We start from the raw sequence: 7,611 nt of genomic DNA, 5'->3' as shown, positions 1-7,611 counted from the left end.
CACAACCACCCTGCTCACATCGCCCTGGAGGCTGGCCCGGACGTCCGCGTTCCTACCATGCCCGCCTCAAACTGGGACCGGCACATCCACGGCAAAATCGGGCCTTCGGACGTCACGGGGAAAGAAACCCACTGAGGCCACGGCCAGGGGCACCTCCCGTCCACCTGGGAGTCCCAAGGCTTGAGCTCTGGTCGCGCCTGGAAGGATGCCGCCAGGCAGGCAACCCACACCTCTCTACTTTAGAGCCCCCAAGGTCTGGTTGCTGACAGAGCGCCGGCCAGCGAATCGGCCCCAATCGGATGTGAGCAGCTTGGCATGCCGGACACCACGGGCCTTCTGGCTACCACCAGCTGAACAAACGGAGCTCCCTCCACATGTGTGTCTACTGGCATGGTCCCCGTGCTAGACCTCAGCTCAAGTCCTCACTCATTTTGTTCAGATTTCAAAAGTTTCCATTTTTTTGTAGACATCATCGATCCAGGCACATTGATTGACGGGACCTGGAGCTCCATACGTGGCAGACACCGAGCGCGTGGCTCCGTGTCACCCCGGGACGCACGGGCCCACTGTGTCCCAGCAGAGGCACCGGCATCGCACTCCACGCCCGGCTCCACGGCTGGCTGGCGTGGCCTGCGTCCCGCCTCCACACCACCTCACCATCCCCTCCTTAGGAGTCACAGCGGGGATCGGCCCACACAGTCCTTACCGCACGACAGGATTCCCGCTGGACCGTGGTGGTGGCAGGCGCAACTGCTCCCTAGAGCCTTTCTGCCTCCATACCAGGGACCTCACCGCCCGTCCCCCAAAAGGCCACTTCTTGGTCCACGCCCTGCAGGAAGGAGAGCGGGCGTCAGGGGACCGCTGAGGACCACAGGCCTTCTTTCCGCACGTGGGCCCGAGCGAATGGGAGCGGCCCCACTAGCGGTGGCGGCCCGGTTCAGTGGGAAGGTCATGACCCCAGGCCAAGGCTGCTCGTGCTCCCTCGGCCAGGCTGACATGCTCGGAAGTGGATGCGAATCACATTACCCCACATGGAATGTTGCCTGTGCCACTGAAAACTGTGGAAAATGGATGATGTGAACGTGAGAGTGCCTGAAGCCACATCGAGCTCCTGGGCACTTTTGCCACCCTCGCTCCCTCTTTGGACCTTCTCGCTGGACTCTTGGCACATTGTGCACTCGCTGCCCGAGTCGCCTAATCATGTGTGGGAAATTGCGCAACCCGCTCCCCATGCAGAGTCACCATCAGTAGTTGGTGCTGACCTCATGTGGCCATTGTCCTCTCCCTTCCCACATACTTTGGCCATTGCCCACAACAAAGCCTTACACCCTGGGTGCCCCCGTGAGATCCGTTGGCACGCCTTGCGGTCCAACCTGCCAAGTACAGGGAAACTCAGGCATGCCGGCAAAGGGCATAGGCGCTGGGCAGTATTTGCTTGTGAGCCCTGTTGCCGCCATTCGACCTGGGACACTGCTCACACCACTTTCTTGCCCAGGTGAATCAGACTGACATCTTGCTTCAGAATGCCAGGGATGACACTTCCTCCAAATCGGCTTCATGGGCGAGCTCTCAGCACATCCCGCTCCAAACCACCTGTCACCCTTCTAGCCTATTCCTGGGTACACGCTAGATCCTCTTGGCCTGTCCTGGAGGGTGGCTACAGAAACCACCTAATCATGCCAGATTGGCAAGGCCACCAGCCGACATCGGACCAGGCTTGAGGCAGCATGGAGCTGGAGCTCCCAGCCCCATGTACAAAGGTCCCGGGCCTCCTTGGGCCTCCTTAGGCCTCAGGTTCCAGGATTCCACGAGGGTGCACCGCACCAAGGCCACTCGAGCCTCTGAGGCCACGCTGGCCTATTGTGGCATCCCAACTATGCATGTCCTCATACCTGCTCTAATTGGTGGCCCCAGTATAGACAAATTATATACCAAACGACTGACACGCTGCCCAAATGCACTTTACTGCTGCATACACGGGTATCCCAGTCCCAAATGAGAGGGCTAGAGAACAGACTCCATTTCTTTGCACTAGTCAAGGCAAGCGGATAGATATGGCAGGACCCGGCTTATCCCCTCAGACAATGCATTGTGCTCACAACAGCCTGCCCCACAGATCTATCTCCAGGTGGTTGTTGTGCACAGTCCCCAACTTGAGGGATCAATGGAGGTGGGTGGAACTACAGTACGTTGGTTCTTTTCTATAGCTCTCCCACCCATCACCACTGAACATGACTTTACGCCACCAAACCAGATACCAATTTCACCGTCAGCCTGAAGGCATGGCCCTACTCATCCTTGGAGATAGGCCGTACATCCTGTGTGTACAGCCTTCTGTCTGTACACACAGATCGTGACTGACAGCCTACCAAGTCCAGGAGGCCTTTACTTCAAACTTTGACAGCAATACCTATGCCGGAAACGATTGCACCATGTCAACAATACAGCCACAATTGCAGTCACAAATCTACCCAGTCCCATTGAGTGGTGCATATTTTTGATAACCCTACCCAGGGAGAACTCCCATGTGTGTGCCCTGGAGGAATCGCAGAAATGTGAAGCAGCACGCATTGTCCCTCACTACCAAATGCCCTAGTTAAGGCAACATGCTGGACCTCAGTTCCAATGAGCAAGACAGTAGTATATTTCACTCATTTTGTTCTGCTTTTCCAAGGAATGTTTTGATGGGAGACTCATCACTGATCCAAGAACGTTCCAACCCACTGGCACTTTTAATCCATGGGAGTTGGCAACGGAAGAACCGGTGACCGCCAGGTGCTTCCGTACCCTGGAGAACCCAGAACTTTGCCACTGAGAAGTCATTCCCAGGAAGAGCTACAAAATCCGAAAGACAGTTCCAGCCCTTCACCCCAGGAAATTCTTACCTTCCAGAGAGAAGGTAAGAATCTCTGTGCCACAGAGATTCCAGGATCTCAGGCACCTCTGTCCTCAGAAGGCTTATACCTCATGTTCACCCAATGATGGAATGCCCGTCAAGGCGACTGCCCCTGCAAAGTGGACACAAATCAAAAGTATGCTTCAGAAAGGACTCAAGGGTACATGTGTTCGCTGCATTGCCATTACTGTCAGTGGAGTAACTTCCCTGCTTTCTCACTGAAATACTGTTCTGTGCTTTCTGCCTTTTCATCTCTATGAATTCCCCTAAGATAAATAATGGTATGGACACCCACAGAACACAATGTGTCTCCAAGCGGAGGTGTGCTCATGTTTCTGTGTGTTCCTCTGTGTTGCTGTGTGTGTGTCGCTATAGGCCTGACACCCTAGGTTGGTTGTGTGTTCCCCATCTCTGGAAGGAGCTGTCCCACTACCTAGCCTCTATACCCAACACCAAGAAAGGCTGACTCTTTCACAAAAATTGCCTACCACATAAATGACATCAAATCTGAGCACAGTCCCTTGTGGACAAAAGGCAGTGTTGACTCATCCACCAACAACACCTACTTCTGAAAGTATACACCCAATGTGGGCACAACTAAAGCCACTAGGATTCTCCAGATGCTTGGAATCTGTTGACAATGAGGATGTACTGCCTAGGGATCCTCAGCCAGGGAGGCGCGCCTGGCACAAAACCAAAGTCCACTAACATCACTGAACACCATCACCATCTGAGCACAGACTTCCATCAGTTCATGCCTAATGGGACTCACACAGGCGGCCTGATGTTACATTCCCACATCAAAGCCCTCCCTTTGGGCACTCTAACAAGCATGTCCAAGAGTGACAATGACACCTGAGAGCCATGAATGTTTTTCCCATTTGACAGCAGAACAAAAGCCACGAGGCAGGCACACAGTCATCCACAGGCCTTGCACATTATCACCTCCAGGGAGCTTCACCAGAGTCACCACTGTGGCAATGGGCCCATCATGCAACTACCTTGACCAAACCCTCATCCACATGCCTCCAATGCTGGACTCGGACAAAAACATAACACTCGCTGTGCACCTGTCAATTCCTAGTCACCCGTCACCTACAAGGAACACGATCAATCACAAATCAGACCCACCTTTCTTCCTTCAACTGCCAGCCAGATGACCTCTCTACCCATCCCTGTCATGCTACCCCTGTCCATGCCCGAAGGTAATAAACAGGTTTCTGACCTGCCACTTGGGGAATGGAATACTGAAGACACTGCCAACACCCAGAGTCATCACTCTGTCCTAAGACAATGGCTCCATTGCAGTGTACCCAGAACTACACACAAACCTACCCTTCCTAATGGCAAACAGGACTGTGGAGCCAGATCCCAGTAGACCACGCCTCCTGACACTTGAAATTTCCTTCCTGACACTTTAAAGAAGCACACATCCCAGGAGAGAGATAAAATACCCATGTGAATATTGGCTATTCAAAGCCACAACACCACACATGCTCAAGTGGGATCCTAAGGGATGTGTTCCCCTACGAAGAACACAACCATGGAACCCTAGTGGGCAGAGAAAGGCTAGGTCACCTGGAGGACCTTGCAACAGGAGTGGTCACAGGGACCACCCTTGGATAACTTCACTGGCAATCTCCACCATGCCCAAAAATTCTACCCGCAAACAGGGACCTACCCAGGAATATATGGGACCCCTCCTCCACTCACTCTGATGTGGAAATCCAAGAAAGGATACCACATGTCACTTCTCTCTAGGGTATCTCCCTTCCCAGGAATGGCAGGAGTTGGTTCAGTTTGCTTCTAGCTGTGGCGATGAGACTAAGAGTGTGGGGAGACAGCCCCTCCTGCTTTACTGGGCCCCTAAGCAAAGTGCCCAATGGGGGGAATCTCAGCAGATTCCGCCTTTTCTATATCCCTCCCCCTCATCAACACTGACCCTGGGTTTACCATGGCAAAGCAGAAGATCAAGGTCACAGTCAGCCTGAAGGCCTGGCCTATCTGTTGATCCCCAGATATTAGAAGCCCAGGCCTCTGGCTGCACACACAGATCCTACCTGCCAGCCTAACAAGGCCAGAAGGCTTGCAGATCCAATTTTGCCCTCAATCCCTGGGGTCGAAATCATGGCTCCTTGCCATCAATACAGGCACCATTGCACTCACAAATCTCCTACCCAGGTGCATTGCCTGCAGCCCTCTTCCTGATACCCCTACCCAGGGAGAACTCCTATTGTGCTAGCCCTGGAGGCATAGCAGGAATGTGAAACAGTGCACATTGTACCTCATTCCTAAAGGCCCTGGTTCAGGCAACGTGCTGGACCTCAGTTCCGATGAGTGAGACGGTAGTGAGTTTCACTCATTTTGTTCAGCTTTTCCAAGGAATGTTTTGATGGGGGACTCATCATCGATCCAAGCACATTCCAAGCTACTGGAAATTTCACCCCACAGGACTCGGCAGAGGGAGAGCCAGTGACCATCAAGGTCTTCCTCACCCTGGGGAACCCAGAGCCATGCCACTGAGAGGTGTTCGCAAGAGGAGCTACTAAATCCAAAACACAGCATCAGCCCTCCACCCCATGAAATGCTTACCCTCTGGAGCAATCTGCCATCCTTGGCCACAGCAATTCCAGGATTCCAGGCAAATCTGTCCTAAGAAGGAATGTACCTCATCCTGGCCCACGGAAGGCATGTCTCTCAATGTGACTACCCCTGAGAAGTGGACACAAATAGAATGCCCATTTCAGAAAGGGACTCAAGGACAGTTGGCCGTTGCACTCCCATCCTTGCCAGCGAAGTAACTTCCCTCCCTTCTCATTGACATTCTGTTTTGTGGTTTCTACCTTCTCTTCTCCATGAATTCCCCTACGGAAATTAACTATATAGACACACACAGAACACCTCAAGTCTCCAGTTGAGGTGAGCTTGTGTTTCTTGTGTATCTCTGTGTAGGTGGGCTTGTGTTTCTGTGTGTATCTCTGTGGTGTTCTGTGTGTGTAGGTTCCTATGGGGCTGGCACCCTAGTGCACTCATGTGTTCCTCATCTCCTGAAGGAACAGTCATGCTGCCCATCTTCTATACCCAACACCAGAAAAGGCAGACTCGATGAAACCAATGCCTATCACGTAAACAATGTCAACTATGAGCGCAGTCCCTTGTGGATAAAAGGTGGGCTCAAAATCAAGGCTCCCTGCCATCAATACAGGCACCATTGCACTCACAAATCTCCTACCCAGGTGTATTGCGTGCGGCCCTCTTCCTGATGCCCCTACCCAGGGAGAACTCCCATTGTGCTTGCCCTGGAGGCATACCAAGATTGTGAAACAGTGCACATTGTGCCTCAGTCCTAAAGGCCCTGGTTCAGGCAACGTTCTGGACTTCAGTTCCGATGCGTGAGATGGTAGTAAGTTTCACTCATTTTGTTCAGCTTTTCCAAGGAATGTTTTGATGGGGGACTCATCATCAATCAAAGCACGTTCCAAGCCACTGGAAATTTTACCCCACAGGACTTGGCAGTGGGAGAGCCAGTGACCACCAAGGTCTTCCCCACCATGGGGAACCCAGAGCCACGCCACTAATAAGCCATTCCCAAGAGGAGCTACAAAAGCTGAAACAGAGCGACAGCCCTCCACCTCAGGAAATGCTTACCTTCCAGAGCATTCTGTGATCCTCGGCCATAGCAATTCCAGGATTCCAGGCAAATCTGTCCTAAGAAGGAATGTACCTCATCCTTGCCTGCCGATGGCATGTCTCTCAAGGTGACTGCCCCTGAGAAGTGGACACAAATCGAATACCTATTTCAGAAAGGGATTCAAGGACACAGTTGGCCTTTGCACTGCCCTCCTTGCCAGTGAAGTAACTGCCTTCTCATTGACATCCCCTTTTGCGGTTTCCGCCTTCTTTTCTCCATGAATTTCCCTAAGGAAAGTAACTATATAGACACCCACGGAACACGTCAAGTCTCCAGTTGAGGTGGGCTTGTGTTTCTGTGTGTATCTATGTGATGTTCTGCGTGTGTAGGTTGCTATGGGGTTGGCACCCTAGAATGCTTATGTGTTCCCCATCTCCTGAAGGAGCAGTCATGCTGCCCATCTTCTATGCCCAACACCAGGAAAGGCCGACTCCATGAAACCAATGCCTACCATGTAAACTCTGTCAACTATGAGTGCAGTCCCTCACCAAACAAGGCTGCTCCTGAAAGCATACACCCACTGTAGGCACACTCTATAGCCCGTCATGATTCCATTGATGTCTGGTATCCAACAACAATGAAGATGTGCTGGCTCGGAAACCTCAGACAAGGAAGCATGCCTGGCACAAAACCAAAGTTAACCAACATCACTAGACACTGCCACTATTGGAGCAGTGAGGTCCATGTGATGTGAGTAAGATTGTGGGGACACAGCCCCTTCCACTTTGTGGGGCCACTAAGTGGAGGTCCCAATGGGGGGTGAACCTCAGTGGATTCAGCCTTTTCTATATCCCTTCCCCTCATCAACACTAACCTGGATTTACCCCGGCAAAGCAGAAGACCAAGGTCATGGTCAGCCTAAAGGCCTGGCCTATCTGTTCGTCCCTGGATATTGGAGGCGCAGTTCTCTCCCTGCACACACAGATCCTGCCTGCTAGCCTACCAAGCCCAGTAGACCTGCACATCCAATTTCGCCCACAATCCCTGGGCTCCAACACATAGCTCCCTCTCATCAATACAGCCA

General features: G+C 52.5%; 3 non-coding genes and 1 pseudogene across 3 annotated transcripts; all 4 read right to left on the bottom strand.

Moving 5' to 3' along the window:
• Positions 1–404: 404 nt before the first annotated feature.
• On the bottom strand, positions 405–479 carry LOC128580246 (uncharacterized; annotated as a pseudogene).
• A 2,132-nt stretch (positions 480–2,611) lies between these two features.
• LOC128580239 (small nucleolar RNA SNORD116) lies at positions 2,612–2,706 on the bottom strand. The gene has a single exon (XR_008378569.1). It is a non-coding gene; the product is annotated as a small nucleolar RNA SNORD116 (small nucleolar RNA).
• Positions 2,707–5,215: 2,509 nt separating this feature from the next.
• LOC128580216 (small nucleolar RNA SNORD116) lies at positions 5,216–5,310 on the bottom strand. The gene has a single exon (XR_008378546.1). It is a non-coding gene; the product is annotated as a small nucleolar RNA SNORD116 (small nucleolar RNA).
• A 960-nt stretch (positions 5,311–6,270) lies between these two features.
• Positions 6,271–6,365, bottom strand: LOC128580241 (small nucleolar RNA SNORD116). Its single transcript, XR_008378571.1, has one exon. It is a non-coding gene; the product is annotated as a small nucleolar RNA SNORD116 (small nucleolar RNA).
• Between the last annotated feature and the right edge of the window lie 1,246 nt (positions 6,366–7,611).

This window comes from Nycticebus coucang, chromosome 2 (assembly GCF_027406575.1).
Source record: "Nycticebus coucang isolate mNycCou1 chromosome 2, mNycCou1.pri, whole genome shotgun sequence".
Classification (NCBI taxonomy): Eukaryota; Metazoa; Chordata; class Mammalia; order Primates; family Lorisidae; genus Nycticebus; species Nycticebus coucang.
This window is presented reverse-complemented; position numbering and strand designations above follow the sequence as displayed.